At 49.6% G+C, this 18,509-nt stretch overlaps 1 protein-coding gene across 2 annotated transcripts in view; it reads right to left on the bottom strand.

Moving 5' to 3' along the window:
* HRH2 (histamine receptor H2) overlaps positions 1-15,700 on the bottom strand; it is a 51,269-nt gene extending 35,569 nt beyond the window's left edge. For both annotated transcript variants that reach the window (XR_745964.3, XM_010346640.3), the window contains exon 1: positions 15,256-15,700. The gene's annotated coding sequence lies outside the window, so the exon portion shown is untranslated. The remainder of the gene's footprint in view (positions 1-15,255) is intronic.
* Between the last annotated feature and the right edge of the window lie 2,809 nt (positions 15,701-18,509).

Consider the following 18,509-nt stretch of genomic DNA (forward strand, 5'->3'; position numbering starts at 1 on the left):
CAGTGCTAGATGGCAGGGTCAGAGCAGACACTCCATGATGATGAGTGTCATCTCCTAGGCATCATAGTGAGGAAGAGGGAGATCTGGACTTGATGCCAGGACCCTGGCCACTTCCACTTCCTGAGTGCCCACCACATGCCAGGCGCCTGACAGAGGTTAATATAGCAGAGACTGTCATGTTCCCATTTCATAGATGGTGAAACTGAGATTTGGAAAGCTCACTTGTCTGGGGCCACACAGAGGCAGGCAGGGCTTTGAACATCCATACCTCTCAGCCTAACCTGCCACAGAAGGCATGAAACCAGCCAGCCCCGACACTGACTCGTGACCAGTTCTTGCTGTGATGTTTCCTTATTAGTGAGAGACTCACACCATTTGCTCGGCGTCTGCCAACAGTGGATGTGGGAACCTGGAGCTGCATCTGATGACAAAATTCCTTAGTTTTTGTTTGTCTGGGAAAGTCTTTATTTCTCTTTCACATTAAAAAAAAAAAATTGAGGTGGCCAGGTGTGGTGGCTCACATCTGTAATCCTAGCACTTTGGAAGGCTGCGGTGGGTGGGTCACCTGAGGTCAGGAGTTCTAGATCAGCCTGGCTAACACAGCAAAACCCCACCTCTACTGAAAATACATGAATTAGCAGGGCGTGGTGGTGGGGAGTCTATAATCCCAGGTACCTGGGAGGCTGAGGCAGGAGAATCACTTGAACTCAGGAAGTAGAAGTTGTCGTGAGCAGAGATTGCACCACTGTATTCCAGCCGGGGTGACAGAGCGAGACTCTGCCTCAAAAAATAAATAAATAAAACAGGTGAAATTCACATAACATAACAGTGCACCATGTTGGAGTGTCCACTTGGGGAGCATTCAGTACCTTCACCATGTGGTGCAACCACCACCTCTCTCTGGTTCCAAAACGTTTCCATCACCCCAGAAGCAGGCTTGTTCCCATTATCAGTTACTCCCAGTTCCTCCCTTTCCCTAGCCCCTGGCAGCCACCGACCCATTTTCTGTCTCTGTAGACTTTTCTATTCTGCATAGTGTGGGCACAAAGTGCATATAAATCATGAAGTAAGGGGCTGGAAAAGGACCCCTGATTCTTTTTTCTAACCTGCTCCTCCCCAGCCTCCAAACACCTGGTTGCTCAGACTAAACACTTGACGCATTCTTCTGGATTCTCGTCTTTCCTGCACCACTGACATCCAACCCATCAGCAGCCCCTGTAGATTCTGCCTGTGAAACACACACATGCATACACACATACAGACGCACACATCCACTCTCCTTTGCTGCTGCCCTCATCCTAGTCCTAGTTCGAGCCATCATCCTCGAGAGGTCCTGACCAGCCTGCTGCTGGTGCTTGAATCACTAGCACCTGCCTGCTTCTACCTCACCAGTGCTATCCTGTTTCACATCCTTTCCAGCAGCTCAGAAGGTCCCCCATGATCGGCACCCCTGTAACCTGCTCCATCGCCTCTTTTACCACCCAAGGCCTCAGGGGTGCACTTTGGTCCCCTCACCTGGCTCTCATTCCTTGGATACTACCTACTTCCTCCTCCCCAGGGCTCGATCTGTGACCTGCTGATGACCTGGAGATTCCCGTCTTGGCACACACATCAGCTCTGTAGAGGGGCCTTCTGGACCCCTCCAAGGCAGCTCAATGCACCCTCTATAACATCTCCTCCTAGCATTTCATGTGCGTCTCGATTGGTTCACTATTTGTCTCTCCCTACTGCAATGAGAACTTGGCGAGGGTCAGGAGCCAGGATCCGGGATCCACTCCACCTTGCTCCCCGACAGGCACCTAATGGGGGACCCGTTAATACTCAGTTGGCAAAATGCATTTGAAAAGAACCATCATAACAATATAATATCCCATTTATTGGGCACTTTGAAAGTGACAGTTAATGTTTGAAATATTTCATGTACATTATCCCACTTAATCTCTTCAACAACCCTATTATGTGGGTACCACTATTCATCCCTATTTTATAGATAAGGAAAGGAAGATTTATGATGTTTTGTGACCTGGCTGAAGTCCTCCATCCTCAGTGGGCTGGCGAGTGTGGAAAAGGCTTAGGGAGGGAGTTTCAAGGGCAGAGGTGGGATGGGATAGCTGAAGAATCTGTCTTGGTTCCTGGGGAGATGAGATATGGATCGCCAATGTTTTCAGAGAAGCCCACGTCCCTGCCACCCAGGGGCAAAACTGCCCAGAGGCAGGAGCTGGGACTGGAAGGACATTGGGCTGGGAATCCAGATCCTGAGTTTGTGTCTCTGGTGTGACTCTGACTTGCTGTGTTACCGCCAGCAAGTTTCACACCCTCAGTTGCCTCAGCAGAAAGATGTGGAGATGGGCTTAGAATATTTCCAAGATCTCTCTCAGCAACTGTATGTGTGTGTGTGTGGTGGGGAGAAGGAAAGGAATCATGAGCACTCCATAGTGAAATAGGAAAGTTCTAGGTAGAAACAAAACACAGTGCACCTCATGTTCAGGAACCCCTTCTGTAGCACCCCAGAGAGGCAGTCATCCTGGCTTTCCTTGCATACCTCCATCAATGGGGGGCTTACTATCTTACAAAGTGTTTGCCAATGAGTCACAGCCATTTAAGGACATTTACAGAGCTCTACACCCTCTTTCTTTTGGAGGTCATACCTCATTGCATCATAAATACATTGCAATTTAGGCATATTCCAAAGAAAGTATAATTTGTGTATGACTGTTTGACATAGGCATCTGACTCTGACCAGCTGGCATAATGTTACATTTGCAGATGTCCAACTGAACATTTAATACTTGCAATTTTGTGGTTTTCTTTTTGTATTTTATATCTGGCACTGTGTGTGTGTGTGTGTGTGTGTGTGTGTGTGTGTGTGTGTGTGTCTGAAAAGCTCTGAGGTTCAGAGAAGTCCAGGTTCCTTTTTCCAGGCTTGTCATCACCTCCATCATCATCATCACCTCCACCATCAGTAGCAGCTATGGCCACACGAATCGGGCACCAGCAACAGCATCAACACTGTCTGCTGCCAACACTGTCTCTCCCGCCAGCCCTGCCTCGGTGTTCTCTCCCCCAGCCTCATTCCTTGGAGGTTTTGTCCTTCCGCTAAGGTACAACTTGCTCTTACAGGCAGAAGTCCTGCAACCAGCTGGGTCACCTTTAAGATAATAACAGCAAACAGATAACACTTGCCAGAACATGTGTACCTGTTGATTATCTTATGCAACCTCTGTTCTGCTGAGAAAAACCACATCCATGCAGTGCCCCACAAAGCCCTGGGCGATCCATCTGGCTCCTGGGAACTTTCTCATATGAATCCCCAACTTCTCTTTTCTTCACTCAGAGGCTTCCAGCCACATCAGTGCTCCAGCGTCCCAAAGCACTGCCCCACCCCCACGCAGCCCTTTCAACAGACATTAGATGTCTGGTTATACATTCCTGGCATCCTGTACTTCCGGCATGGCATTTACCATACCTGTCATTAATCCCCTGTGTACCATTCTTTCTTTCTCTGCTGGACCCTGCCAGGTGAGTGTAAGCACCCCAGGGCAGGGCCTGTGTCTGTTCATCCATCTCTGCATTCAGATGAGGCTTTGTAAGCATTGCTACAGGCCCAAGTCTGGATATGGCCTGGCAAAGCAAGTCAAGAACCAGCCCAGGCAGCTGTCCGCCTGGAAGAGATTTTTGTCATTCTGATGTGGCCGGTCTTTGGCCAACAATGAAGGTGAGGATTAGGCTTTATCATGTAGACTCTCAAAGGGTCTCTGGTGGGCTGAAGAGTCTTGAGGGTTCTGCTCCAGGCAGGTGGTGGCATTTGCAGTCTGGCTATTGCAGTGCTCTGAGGCACACTGCTGGTCTGAGGGGAAGGTGCCTCTGTGTGTGTGTGTGTGTGTATGGTGGGGAGAAGCTATGAGATTTCTGAATCAACCATTAGTAGGACTGAGGACAGGAAACAGCCTAGTGGTCACTGAGAGTGGAGTCGTCCCTGTCCAGTATTTCAGATGGATAGCCAGGCTGCCTCTCTTTGATTGCCTCCAAAGATGGGGAGGTCATTTCCTTCCAACAACATGTGTCTCCCCTAGTTTTCAAATTTTTGGAAAGCAAAGATGAAATCAATGGCCACAGGCTGAATTCAGTCTACTGAGGAGTGCTGTTTTGGCTCAAATAATGTTTATAATTTTTTCTAAAAAAACAATATTTAACAATCAGGAGATTTCATATGAAAAGTATAGATTTCCAGTTACTTTAAAAAAAATTAATTTTGTTTGATTCAGGATCTATGTTGCCCAGGCTGTTCTTGGACTCCTGGGCTCAAGTTATCCTCCTGCCTCAGCCTCCCGAGTAGCTGGGACTACAGGCCTGGCTCCAATTAGTCTTGAAAAACAGCCCTGGTCCTCATTCCCACTTGCCCCCTTTGGATTGGAGCCTGGTGCTAGGAGCTTGTTTGGTCAGACACAGGCCCACCAGGAAGTGACACTGAGCAGTGACACCAGCTGCCTGGCCTCGGAAGCATCAGAGTTTGTCACCCCGAGGGAGCTGCTCCTGTGGTTAGTAAAATTCGGACTCCTTGGAAGAGTGGCATCAAGTTATAGAAGTGTCCAGCCTTCCCGGTTCTGCTCAGTCCATGAATGGTAAAGGCAGGATTTCTGTAGGGGAGTTCTAATGCTTTTTGAAAGCATTAAAAAGGACCTTGCTTGGATCCTGATGTGAACATAATCATGGTACAAAGTCATCTCAAGGCAATCAGGGACACTTGAAAGTCAATCGGGTGTTAGGTTATGTTAAGGAATTGTGTTCGTTCTGTCATTCTGTGAGCTACAGAAATGGGAAGGTGCTATGTGCTCACCAGTTAGAAATAAACACAAACACTGAAGCCAGGCACAGTGGCTCATGCCTATAATCCCAGCACTTTGGGAAGCTGAGGTGGGCAGATCACTTGAGGTCAGGAGTTTGAGACCTGGCCAACATGGTAAAACCCCGTCTCTATTAAAATTGAAAGGATTAACTGGGTGTGGTGGTGTGTGCCTGTAATCCCAGCTACTCAGAAGGTGGAGACAGTAGAATCACTTGAATTTATTGCAGTGACCCAGGAGGCAGAGGTTGCAATGAGCCGAGATTGCACCACTGCACTCCAGCCTGGGTGACAGCAACACTCTGTTTCAAAGAAAGAAAGAAAGAAAGAAAGAAATTTTTACAAGCATAGTGCCACGATGCCTTGAATTTTCTTTACAATAGTCACATGAACAAACAAAAAATATTGTGTGGTGGTGGGGATGAGGATGAAAGGCGACTGGCAAAATGCCGAAAATAGTGAGGCTGGGAAAAGAGGGCGTGGGGCCCATCATTCTCTGTTCTTGACTACTGCTGTGTCTCTTTGGAACTTCAAAAACAAATGCGTTTAACAAAGCAGGGGCCAGGTGCTGTGGTTCATACCTGTAATCCTAGCCCTTTGGAAGGCTGAGGCGGGAGGATCACCTGAGCCCGGGAGGTGGAGGCTGCATCGAGTTATGTTGTGCCACCACACTCCAGCCTGAGCTGGAGGAAACCCTGTCTCACGAAACAAACAGACAAAACAAAAACCATCTCAGGGACTTCCTGGAGAAGCCCGATGGTCAAACTGGTTATTCCGTCTCCTTTCCACGTTTCTTTTCCTTTTGAGACAGAGTTTTGCTTTTGTCACCCAGGCTGGAGTGCAATAGCGCGATTTCAGCTCACTGCAACCTCTGCCTCCCAGGTTCAAGCGATTCTCCTGCCTCAGCCTCCTGAGTAGCTGGAATTAGAGGCACCTGCCACCACACCAGCTAAGTTTTGTATTTTTAGTAGATACGGGGTTTCACCACGTTGGCCGGGTTAGTCTCAAACTCCTGACCTCAGGTCATCTGCCTGCCTTGGCCTCCCAAAGTATTAGAATCACAGGCTTGAGACACCGTGCCTGGCCTGCACATTTCTTTATTCATAGTTTTGTACATTGAGAGTTAAGTCTACAGTGACTAAAAAACAACATGTAAGGTGCAAAATACTATCTATAATATAGTCCCCTTTGGGCCAAAAATAAGACTATTTATATATTACATGTATATATATATATGCGCCTTTATTTGCAAAAGAAAATCTGGGAGGATAAGCCACAAGTTAACAAAAGAGGCCTCTTCTTTTTGAGCAGGGAATGGGCAGATGGTGGCCAGGGCGCAGTGAGGCCTTTTGTGGCACACCTTGTATACTGTACTTTTGAACTGCGTGAAGGTCTTATCTACTCAAAACGTGAAAAGGAAAAACATACCATCTAATCAGTCTTTAGAAGAAGGCAGTATGGTCCCAAATGAGCTCTGCGGTTATTTGTTAAAGGCGCTACTTCATAAAAGGGAATCTGGAGGCCGGGCACAGTGGCTGACATCTGTAATCCCAGCGCTTTGGGAGGCCAAGGCGGGTGGATTGCTGGAGCCCAGGCGGGGCTCAATATGGTGAAATCTCTGGGCAATATGGTGAAACCTCTTCAAAAAAAAAATACAGTTTTTTTTTTTTTTGTCTCTACAAAAGAAAAATACAAAAAAATAGCAGGGTGTGGTGGTGCGTGCCTATAGTCCCAGCTACTTAGCGGGGGTGAGGTGAGGAGGATCCCCTGAGCTAGGGGGGTTGAGGCTGCTGTGAGCTGAGATTGCAGCACTGCACTCTAGCCTCGGTAACAGAGTGAGACTCTATCTCAAAAAGCAAAAAAAAAAAAAAAGGGAATCTGTGCCGGAGTTCAAGAGTGAGGCACGTCAAGTGGGGTCTCTGTGCGGATTTGACTGAACTTGCCAACATGTACTGTGACTGAAAGGAGCCGGGGGCGGCAGGACTTCCAGAGCCAAATGCGGCCTCAGATCCCACCTCCACGGAGCCTTCTCTGAGACTGAGGCTTCCAGGAACACAGGGACTGCAGGGTAAGGAACTCCCACTGGCCCAGCTTCTAGGTAGCAGGGCAGAGACAGGGATGAGGCTGGTCCTGGGGACCCAGATTCCAGGGCCTCAGGTCCCAGGCAGGGAGGTGAAATGCAGCAGGCTACACCCACAGTGGGGTTGTGGTGCTCAGCTGGAAGGGCAGCCGCTATGCAGCTGTGGCCACTATGGGCTCAGTGCCATTAGAGCTTCACATTCTCCAGAAGCTGGAAATCTGGATGTTAAGTAAAATTTTCTGGGTTTGAAATAAAATGTCCTAACATTGCAACGGAATCTCCTCATTTAAAAATGCTGGCTCATTTTTTTTTTTCCTAAACAAAAATATCTTGCGGTCACTGCAAAAGTCCTCTGCTAGCTGCCATCTATGATCTCGGTGTGTTCCTGGCGTTCTTGGAGAGCCAAGTCAGTTTTTGGGATTTCCTTCTTTTCTAACCACTCTTCCCCATTTTATAATCGCTTTGAGAGCTTGGTCTCAGTTGGCATCACATTCATTGGTCAGTCGTTTGGGGCAATCTGCCTTCTGTCTGTTTTACAATCAGGCTGACAGGCACCCATCTCTGGCCCTTGGAGTGTGGTAAGGCATGGAGAACTTTCTAGCTCTAACAATGGGCTTTCTCAGGGCAGCGAGTGCTCTGCGCCTGGAAGCAACCATCAGTGGTTTTGTAGCCAGGACCCCTGTTCTGGGTTCTAACAGCCCTCTGATGCCAAGCATGGATGCCCCACCTGCCTGCTCCAGCCTCAGTTTCCCCTCCCATCTTGCCATCTGCTCCAGGCATCCAAAGCATCTCACTGTTTCTTTAACCCTCTTGAGTTCTTACACCTCTGTGCTCATGCATATAAAGATCCCTGGGTCTGGACCTCCCTATCCTGCTGCCTCTACACCCCCTCTCCCACCACCTGGAAAATGCCATGCTCAAATGCCAGCTCCCGCAGCTCCTGTGCCTCCTTGGTCATTGCAGGAACCCCGGGAAGCTGGCATCAGCTGTTCCTGTGTCATTCATTACTTAGATTCCTTCCTTTCCTTCAACCCATACCCCCTTCAGATGATTTTCCCTCTCAGCTTTGAAGCTGTCCCTTCCTCTCCAGCTGCGGAGTACTGGCCTTCTTCCCTGCACAAGACAAAGAACAAGAGGCAGAGCATCCTGATTAGGTTCCTGGCCTCCTGCTCTCTCCTCAGCCCCACCCTCCTCTGCACTGTCTGGAGAAAAGGCATTTTAGAAAATGCAAACCTGATCGCCTCTATCCTCAGCTGAAAAATCCTTTTGTGCAGGCCATGTACGATGGCTCATGCCTGTAATCCTGGCACTTTAAGAGGCCACGGTAAGAGGATTGCGTGAGCCCAGGAGTTTGAGACCAGCCTGGGCAACACAGAGAACCCCTGTCTCTGCAAAGAAAAAAGTAAAGTAGCCATGCATGGTGGGGGTCTCCTGTAGCCTCAGCTACTTGAGAGGCTGAGGTGGGAGGATCACTTGAGCCCAAGAGGTCGAGGCTGCAGTGAGCTGTGATTTCGCCACTGTACTCCAGTTTGGGTGATAGAGAAAGAAAAATCCTTCTGTGGCTCCCACTGCCTGCAGGACAAAATCCAAACGCCTCAGCTTGGCACTGAGGACTTTTCGAGGTCTGTGCCCTTGATTCCTCTATTACCTGCCCCCACTGCCCCGGGGTCTCAGGTAAAGCCTAATTATTCTGACTGCCCTGAGCACCCCTGGGTGTTTTACAGCTCTGTTTCCTTGTGCACGTCCTTTTTACGCCTGGAATACCCAGACGCTGTGTCTAGCTGCTGTGCTCCACGCACCTGTCTGCCTTCCCCGTTAGGCTGGAATCTTTCGTCAGATGTATCCCTTGCTGTATCTTCAGGGTACTGCCCAGGAGTGAGCACAAGCAGGGCCCCAGGAAAGATTTGGTGAGTGACCCAATGTGTGAATGAATGGCCCTTGTGCTCAGAGAGGCTTTGGCGGTAGATCATTCTCCCAGGAAAAAGTGGGCAATTCCAGAGCCAAAAGTGGACAAGGTGTCCAATCCTTGCTGGAGCTGGAGGTGTGTACCATCCTCGCTCCTGTTCTTGGAGGCTGGGTGCCAGGTCAAAGCTGCCATAAGCTCCTGGACTGTCCCCATGGGGCTGGCAATAATCAGTCATGCTGCCTGCTCCAGTCCGTGACCAACTTGGCTCCAGACACCCTCCTCTCACAGCAATGGCGCCAGGCCCGCACCCTCCTGGCAGTGCTACCACACAGCATCAGATAGGGGCAGAGTTGGAAAGGTCCTTTGAGATAAGCCAGTCCTACTTCCTCTGGTTTTCAGATGGGGCAGCTGAGGCTCAGAGGGGGAAGGTGGCTTACCTAGGGTTACGGAGTGAGTCAAAGGTGTAGAAACACCTGGAGTTCTTCAAGATCTTATCAGACAGGAAAATACGACCAAAGGAAACTTGAAGTGTGCTGGGGGGTGAGGGGCGGCTGGAGAAGTGTCCTTGAGATTGGGAGGACAAGGAGGGCCTTTCTGAGGCTGATCCTCCAGCTGCTGTGCAAAGGGCAAGCAGGGCGGAGGAACTGGCAAGTACAGAGGGCTGGTGGGGAATGAACTGGCCCTTTTGAGGCTTTGGCCAGACCCCAGTGAAGACAAATGCAGACAAGGATGTGGGCAGGGCCTGATGGGAGCTCCTGATAGATTTCTGTGGAGTTTGCATTTCAGTACAAGTAAGGGAATTGACGTTTAAAAGGTGACTCTGATCTGAATACACAGTTCTCCGAGAAAGATACACAAATGGCCAACAAGCACACTGAAGGATGTTCAAATTCATTAGCCCTCAGAGAAATGTAAACCGAAACCACAATGATACCACTTCACACCCACAAAGATGGCTAGCATCCAAAAGACCTAAGAAGCTCTGGAAAGGACGTGCTGCTGAGGAAATGTAAGATGGTGCAACCACTCTGGAAACGGTTTGGCAATTCCTCAAACAGGTGCCAGGTCAAAGCTACATCACCGTGTGACCCAGTCATTTTAATTCTATGTATATATTCAAGAGAAATGAAAATTTACGTCTCCCCAAAAGCCTCTATGCAAATATTCACAGCAACATTATTTCATTATAGCTCCAAAATAGAAACAACCCAAATGCCCATCAACTTATGAATGGATAAAGAAAATGTGGCTTATCCCTACAAAGGAATGCTATTTAACCATAAAAAGGCATAAAGTACTGATACATGCGACAACATGGATGAACCTTAAAAACATGCTAGATGTAAGAAATCAGCCATGAAACCTATTGCAAGATTCAATTTTTGTAAAATGTCCAGAATAGGCAAATCTATAGAGAGGAAAAGTAGACCTGTGTTGCTGAGCCTTAAGTGGAAGCGGGGGGTAGAATAGAGGGTGACTGCTAACGTGGACAGGTTTCTTTTGAGGATGATGAAAATGGTCTGAAATCAGGTAGTGGTGATGGCTGCACAACTCTGTGTGAATATCCTAAAAATTATAGACTTGTAGTTTAAAAGAATTGGTGACATTTATGGTAAATGAATTATATCTCTGTAGAGCTCTTATGTTAAAAAAGAAGACCACTCTTGTTGCTTGAGGGACTGGGGCAGAGGGGAGGCTGGGAGGCCAGGTGGTCAACAGAACAACCACAGGCTCAAAGGACCAGTGCTTCGAAGGCCCTCGGTAAGCACCTGTGGGCACCTGAATGAGCTGATCGCTGCTCAGGAATGCTCTTCTCTTCTAACCCAGGGTTTCTTAACCTCGGCAATATTGACGTTTGGGACAGAATAATTTTTTGTTATGATGGCTGTCCCGTGTATTGTGGGAATTTTAGCAGCATCCCTGGTATCTATCCACTAGATGCCAGCACTCCCCCTCCCCAAGTTGTGACAATCAAAAATGTCTTCAGATGTTGACAAAGGTCTTCCGAGGGGCAAAAATGTCCTCAGTTGAGAACCATTAGCCCAATCTCCCTGGCTCACCTGATGAATTTCTACTTATCTTTCCTGATTTCTTTCTTTCTTTCTTTTCTTTCTTTTTTTGGAGACAGAGTCTTGCTCTGTCGCCAGGCGCCAAGCTGGAGTGCAGTGGCACCATCTTGGTTTACTGCAACCTCCGCCTCACAGGTTCAAGCAATTCTCTTGCCTCAGCTTCCCAAGTAGCTGGGACTACAGATGCGCACCACCACGCCCAGCTACTTTTTTTGTATATATATATTTTTAGTAGAGACGGGGTTTCACTATGTTGGCCAGGATGGTCTCGATCTCTTGACCTTGTGATCCACCTGCTTCGGCCTCCCAAAGTGCTGGGATTACAGGCCTGAGCCACCGCGCCCGGCCTCCTGATCTATTTCAAGCATCATCCCTTCTGGGCAGCCTTCACCCCGCATCCCCTGAGGTCCCACAGTTTTCTAAACACCCCATCAAAGCCCTGAAGACCCTGCTTACACACTACTCTCCCCACCCCCCACTGTCTGTAAGCTTCCTCTAGGGATGGCATCTTACATATGTCTTGGTCCCAAGTGTCTGGCATAAACCCTTGCACTTCGGAGGTCATTCTTGTGCCATTTCTTTACCCTTACAGAGGAGGGATGCATTGCTTTTCACAGCATCTCTGATCCCTGCTTAAATGTTGGTTGATTGAATCTGTCAACTCTTCCTGAACCTGATTAGGAGTGTAGGCTCTGGATTTAGATGTCCAGGGTTCAGATTCTGTGAGACATTGGGCAAGTGGCTGAACACATGTGATGCTTGGTTTCCAATCTGAAAGTGAGTCCCATAGGGTTATCATAAGAACATAGTAAGAACACAAATAGCAGATACTACTGATATTAACAATTTTGTATTTCTTTCCTCTAAGGGGCCTGCTAGGCCTCAAATAGAGGTGCCCTTATCACTGACAGGCCTTCACGTGTCAGCCCCATCCTCAGAGGAGGCTGATTACATCATCCCTATCTTCAAGGAGCCCTGGGGGTGGAGCATACCTGTAAACTGTGGGGTCCTAGAAGATCTGGTTTGAATGGAATCTTGAAGGATGAGTAGGATGAGGTTGCTAAGCAAAGGAGGGCATTGCAGGCAAGAGAAGTTTCAAGTGGGAAGTTTGGAGGTGGGCAAGAACATAGTTAATTCAGCCAGCTGGATGTAGATTGTCGTAGGTGGACCAGCAGAGGGAGGGTGGGTGGGTGGGGTAGCTGGAGGCGAAAAGGCTGGCCAGAGACTAGACCACGATGAGCCATGTATGTCAGTCTAAGGACTTTGGTCTTGATCCATTTGGGAATGATGAGTCTTGGAATATTTTTGAGCAGGGGAGCAGTGTCTCAGATCTGTGTTATCACACTGACAATGGGATAAAGGATGTATCAGAATTGAAGGGGACAAGATAGAAGACATGCAGATGATAAAAACTTCAATCTGGAAAACATTACTTGAACCCTTTTAGAGACAATTTAGTCTTTATTGTAGGCCGAAGACAGGCCACCCTCAGAGACAGGGCACCCATTTTACTGAACCATATGGTACCTTTTTTTTTTTTTCTTTTCTTGAGACAAAGTCTTGCTGTGTCACTAGGCTGGAACGCAGTGGCGTAATCTTGGCTCACTGCAACCTCTGCCTCCCTGGTTCAAGTGATTCTCCTGCCTTGGCCTCCCGAGTAGCTGGGACTACAGGCACGCACCACCACGCTCAGCTAATGTTTGTATTCTTAGTACAGATGGGGTTTCACCGTGTTGGCCAGAATGGTCTCACCTACCTCGAGTGGTTCCCAAAGTGCTGGGATTATAGGCATGAGCCACCGCACCCAGCCAGTACCTCTTTTTTCAGTCAGGCACCCTCCTTCCTGCTCTCAGAACTCAAAGCCAGGTAGTCCACTAATTATTAAAGAACATGTTCATTGCATAAAATCTGGTAAGTCCAGAAAAAGCACTCAGGGAACAAATCTCTCATGACCTCACCATCCGTGGGCAAACATTGTTAACCCTCTCTAGCCTAGGTCCTGCCAGTCTTTTCTCTAAGCTCTTGTCACATATTTGGGACCCTGCCATCTGTATGCCTACACAAAACATGTTTCCATTCATTAAAAACTCTCCACTTTTGGTAGTCACGTGGCTGTTCCATAACTTTATTGACTCCCTGTTGGACACTTAGGCACTTTCTGACTGTTGATGAACATCTCTGCACATGAAAGAGGCTTTGTTCATATCTCCACCCTTTCATTTGGATGTACTTTTCTTCTTTAAAACATTTTTGGCAAAGGAAGTTCTCTAGCCTGCTGGGACGCCCTTCTCCCCATCATCAGAGTTTTCTTCCTCAAGTCTGAACTAAATCCTTGGGATTGGAACTTAATCCCGTTTCCCCTGCTTTGGGGTGTTGGCGGAGATGGACCACAGCTGGTCTTGTTTTTCCCATGGACTCATCGCCTGGGAGGGTCAGTAGTTAATCATCAGCCTAGGATGGAGAGTGGGATGTGCCTATGAGCTCAGGAGAATCAGCCTAGGCTGAGATGAATAAAGACAAGGTTAACTGGGACAAGGTGAAGGAGAAAGCAGAGAAATTGGTGGGCTCAGGTGAGTCAGTCTGATATCTGCTTCCTATGTAGTACTGAGTAGTGTGACCTTCCTTCCTTCCAGACCCTTCGAGAAATCACAGACAAGAGTGCGGCAACCCTGCTGCCAGCCTTTGGGCTCACTTTCTCCAGTGCTTTGTAGCAGCCCTTCATGTGACACATGGAATAAGAAGCCAGCGCTGATTGTTCACGTGCCAAGTGCCAGGCCCTGTGCTCCGCCTTAACTTATACAGTCATATTTTGGGGCCAGCACGATAACAACCAGAAGCATCCTGGAGGCGGGCAGACTTGGGTCCAGTCTCTGCACAGGCACTTCTTACCAGTGTGACCACATGGCAATCATTTACTTCTGGGACCCTCAGTTTCCTCATCTGTAAATTGTGGTTTGATGGCACCAGTTTCCCAGGATTGCTGTGGTGGCTCTAGCCAGTGCCATACTTGCAGTACACCGAGTACCAGGCCTGCAAGGAGCAGGTTCTCGAGATAGGTTATTTTCTCACAATATGGAATTCTCCTTATATCCTAGGTCAGATATAAGGAGAAAATGCCACCATCCAGACCCAGAGATGTCAAAAAATGTAATCTATCCGATTGCCCTGGATAACCTCCGGGGACAGGAAACTCATTAGTAGGTAGGAATTTATAACTTCCTTTTATAAATAAGGAAACTGAGGTGCTGAGAGATTATGCCAGGAGTCTTCACAGGACAGAAACTGCCATCTGACAGACGTCATGTCTTAGAGGAGCATCAGCCTCAGGATAGGTGTGGAGTGGAGGCTGGAGCTTCTGGGCCCCCCACATTCCCCAGGCCCTGCTTCATGTCCATCACCACCCAGTCACCACCCAGCTCCACTGATTGACCATCTCTGGCAAAGGACACAGAGGGGATCTAGAGCATACAGATGACTTCCCAGGAGGTAACTGGTGCCAGGACTGGACCCACCTGAGCTAGGGCATGACAGCTGCCGCTGGGGACACCACAGCACACAGGCACTTTCCTGCTCCACCTCCTTCGCCTCACAACACCTCATGGAAGGGCAGGGGATTAATATGGCCCTTTTCATGGAGAAGGAAACTGAGGCTCTCGAGCTCAAGGTCACTGTCGAAACTGGGATTCCTATCAGAGGCCACTTGCGCGGCTCATCCCACAGGCGAATCCCCCTCCAGATGTCCCCAGCAAGGACTCCCGACCGCTGAGCGCTGCCCGTCGTCGCTCCGGGCGTCGGGCAGCAGGCGGCAGCCCAGAGAGATGAAGGCAGGTCGTTCTGGTTCCCTGAGGCATAGAAGCCCCCTCCCCACCAGCCCCCCGCCCTCCGCTGGCTTCCCTTTAGCAGAAAGTTGCTCCATGCTCCGACAGACACATCGCCGCGAGAAAATGCCACCACCCAGACCCGGAGACAAAACGGGGAGTGTTTCGGCGCAAGTGGACTTTCCAAATCCACCCCTCTGCGGGCAGAGGGGACACAAAGCCGACCCGCGCCCCAAGCACTGCCGTGGACCGGGGCTGCATTCAGAGCTCTCAACTCCCCCCTTGGGGCAGGCACGACCCCCGCGGGTCACAGAGAAGGAAACTGAGGCTGGCAGGCCAGGCGGAGGCAGCTGCCCAAGGTCAGGCACAGCCAGCGAGCGGTGGGGCCGGGGCTCGAACCCGGGTTCGGGGCCACGACGGCCGATGGGCATCCCGGAGCAGCCCCCACGGGCGGAGCCGCAAGCTCAAGCCGGGTCTCCGAGCCCGCCCGGGACCCCACCCCGAGCCGAGGCCCCGCGGGGAGGCGGCGGCCGCGTTACCTGGTGCTGCTGCGGCGGGCGTTGGCTCCGCACCGGGTTTGCCTTGGTCCAGCGCCCGCGCCGGCTGCGCTCCGGGCAGGGATGGAGCGGGCGGCGCGCGCACGGCCTGCGCCCCGAGCCTCGCACCCACTTCCTCGTCTCCGCCCCCAACTCGCTCCTCCTTGCTCTCAACGCTCCTTCCCTTTCTTCCCTCTCCAAGTCTCTCTCTCTCTCTCTCTCTCTCTCTCTCTCTCTCTCTCTCTCTCTCTCGTTCTCTCTCTCTCAGCGCGCACACACCCACATTTTCTCCCCCAGCCTCCCCCTCCCACAGTCTCACCCACTTTCTATTTTCCTTTCTCCTACACCTTCCCTTTTCATGTCGCTGACTCTGATACTTGCCCCTTCCTCTTCCTTTCTGCCACGCTGCCCCCTTTTTCTCTGCCTTTTCTCCCTGGCTCCTTCCCTCTCCCCGCCCGGCTGATTGATCAAGGGCCCGCCCTTGACCAGGCAACCGTCTGGTCTGAGCCCCAGCGTCCACCTGTGCAGATATTGGCTGAGTGGCCACAGCTGGAGGACCTGCCCTGGGTGGGCGCTAGATCCAGGAGGTCAGGTGGCATCCCTCACATTGGGCACCTAGGATCCAGGTGGAGTCAGGCTAGATGGGGGTAATAACTAGTTTTGAGGGAAAAGCTTGAATAATTCTGGAATCTGAAATCTAGGAACACAAATGCAGAAATTAAGTAGTCCAGGGGTTATTAATTACCAAAAAAAAAAAAAAAAAAAAAAAAATCAGCAAAACTTCAAAAACCCTAGGGCTTTGTTTTGATTGAAGGAGGGGATGAAGAGAGAGAGAAGTAAGGAAGTAGGCTTTCGGAAAAGGGATTTTGGGGATAGGGAGAATAACGCCCACCTTCCAGATGAGAAAATGAAGGCTCAGATGGGAAAACCCATCTCTTAAATATCAAGATATCAAGGCCACTGTGCTAACCACGCAGATCTCCGTGGAGGGAGCCTGGGTGGGCAGGATGGTGAGATTTTCACCAGTCCTGGACAGCAGCCCAGTGCATGGGAGGCAGGCGGTCAGCTGGGCTGCCCTGGTTTGCTTGGGGAACCTGGTGTGTGGAGGGGGATTTCCGTGGAAGCTTGGCAAAGGATAGCGAAAGTGAGGAGGGTTCAGCTAGCATGCATTTCAGACACATGCCACCACTGATTGATGCACCACCTCAAGCCATTCTGTCACCATGGACCAGCCCTATGCCAGGGGCTGCAATGCAGAGGATGAGGGGCCATGGTCCCCTAGCTCTCAGTTCACAGCTTCTGGAGAGGCTATTATTGCACTGTGTGACCAAGTCATTGTCATCTTGGAATGATAAGAGTCTCCAAACTGGTCTTCTGGATGCATCTCTTATTCACCTGCAATTCACAAAGCAGCTCAGATAATCTCTGAAAAGTGTAAATTGGATCATGCCTTTCTACTTACCTGCTTCTAGACCTCCTAGGACTTCCTGCTGTAGTTCAAGTAAAATCCAAGTTCCTTGTCACTGCCGAGAGACCCCACCCCACGTGGTTTGCAAGAGCCACCTTTCTGATCTCATCTCTCACCACTCTTTACCTCTCTCTTTGCACCTCAACCACAGTGGTTTCCTCCCGGTTCCTGGAACAAGCCAAGTAAACCATGCCACAGGCCATTTGCACAGGTTGTTTCTTCCACCAGGAAAGCTCTCCTCTGTTCCCGTAGTTGCTTGAGTGTCACCTCCTCAGCGAGTTCAACCCTAACCAACTTATCTAAAGGAGTCACCTTCCTGCCTATAGTGTTTTTCACAGCAGCCCCTTTTATTGTAATTAACACATTTATCACTGTCTAAAATTATTTTGTTTTCCATTTTCTTTCTTTCTTTTTTTTTTTGAGACGGAGTTTTGCTCTTGTTACCCAGGCTGGAGTGCAATGGCGCGATCTCGGCTCACCGCAACCTCCGCCTCCTGGGTTCAGGCAATTCTCCTGCCTCAGCCTCCTGGTTTTTCATTTTCTTATATGCTTATTGCCTGCTTTATCTCACCAGCATACAACTGGGGAAGGATTGAGACCTTGTCTGTATTGCTCCCTGTGTCTCTGCAGAGCCTAGAATGGTACCTGGTATGTAGTAGATGCTCAATAAATGTTCACTGAATGGGCGAATTTAAAAAATACTGTAACAAAGAGGTTTAGAGAATGGAAAAGAGCTGGGCTTGGTGGCTCACACCTGTAATCCCAGCACTTTGGGAGGCTGAGGAGGGATCATGAGGTCAGGAGTTCGAAACCAGCCTCCTGGTGGTGATACCCCCTCTCTATTAAATATACAAAAATTAGTCAGGCATGGTGATGGACACCTGTAGTCCCAGCTACTCCAACTCCAGCCTGGGCAACAGAGAGAGAGACTCCGTCTCAAAAAAAACCAAAAACCAAAACAAAAACAAACGGGAAAATGGAAAAGTTGATTGATCCTGACAAAGGAAAAAGAGGATTATCTTCAAAGAGATTACTTATAGGTCAATCCTAAAAGAAAAGCAACATTTCACAAGATGGAGAAGCGGGGAAGGACTGTGCAAGTTGAGGTGACAGCAGAGAAAGGAACTGAGGCGTGAGGTTCAGCAGGGCTGCGAGCCAAGGTGAGGGGAGCATGGACAGAGCCAGGAGACAAGGCTGGAGAGGCCAGCGGGAACCTGATCTGGGGAGGACTCGGATGGCAGTTCGGACTTGATCCTGTTATCAAGAGGGAGATTATGGCAGATCTTTAAGCAGGGGAGGGCTGCAAAGGCTGGGATGTGTGTCCTGGAGTAGAGAAGGCTCCAGTGACCTTGGTCTCTGTGAAGGACCTCTGTGCAGAAGGAACAGACGAGAGAGCAGCACTGAGGCCAATGGTAGAAACAGAATGAGATGTATTTCCGCCCAGTAAAGAGTGCGTTTTTAAAGGAGGTGAAGAGGAAAACAGGCTCCGGGGTAGTGGAATCACCATCCACACATCTTCAGCACCCCTCCCAGAAAGAGGATGATGTGTCTGGGACTGGTGTGGCTACTGATGTGCTGGTAGAAATGATGCGTATTTCTTCTCAGCAGAGGCTTTAGGGCCAGTGAGTGCCTGCCACATTCCTTTCCTGTCTGCCACAGGACTGGCACCATTCAGGCATGGTTCCAGGAAGAGGCTGCTCCGTCACCTGGGTCCCAGAGTGAAACCGCAAAGGCCCAGCCGGCTCCCAGTGGACATGATAGATACTTACATTACGTGTTGTAGGCCATT

Source organism: Saimiri boliviensis, chromosome 20, assembly GCF_048565385.1.
Source record: "Saimiri boliviensis isolate mSaiBol1 chromosome 20, mSaiBol1.pri, whole genome shotgun sequence".
NCBI classification, from domain to species: Eukaryota; Metazoa; Chordata; class Mammalia; order Primates; family Cebidae; genus Saimiri; species Saimiri boliviensis.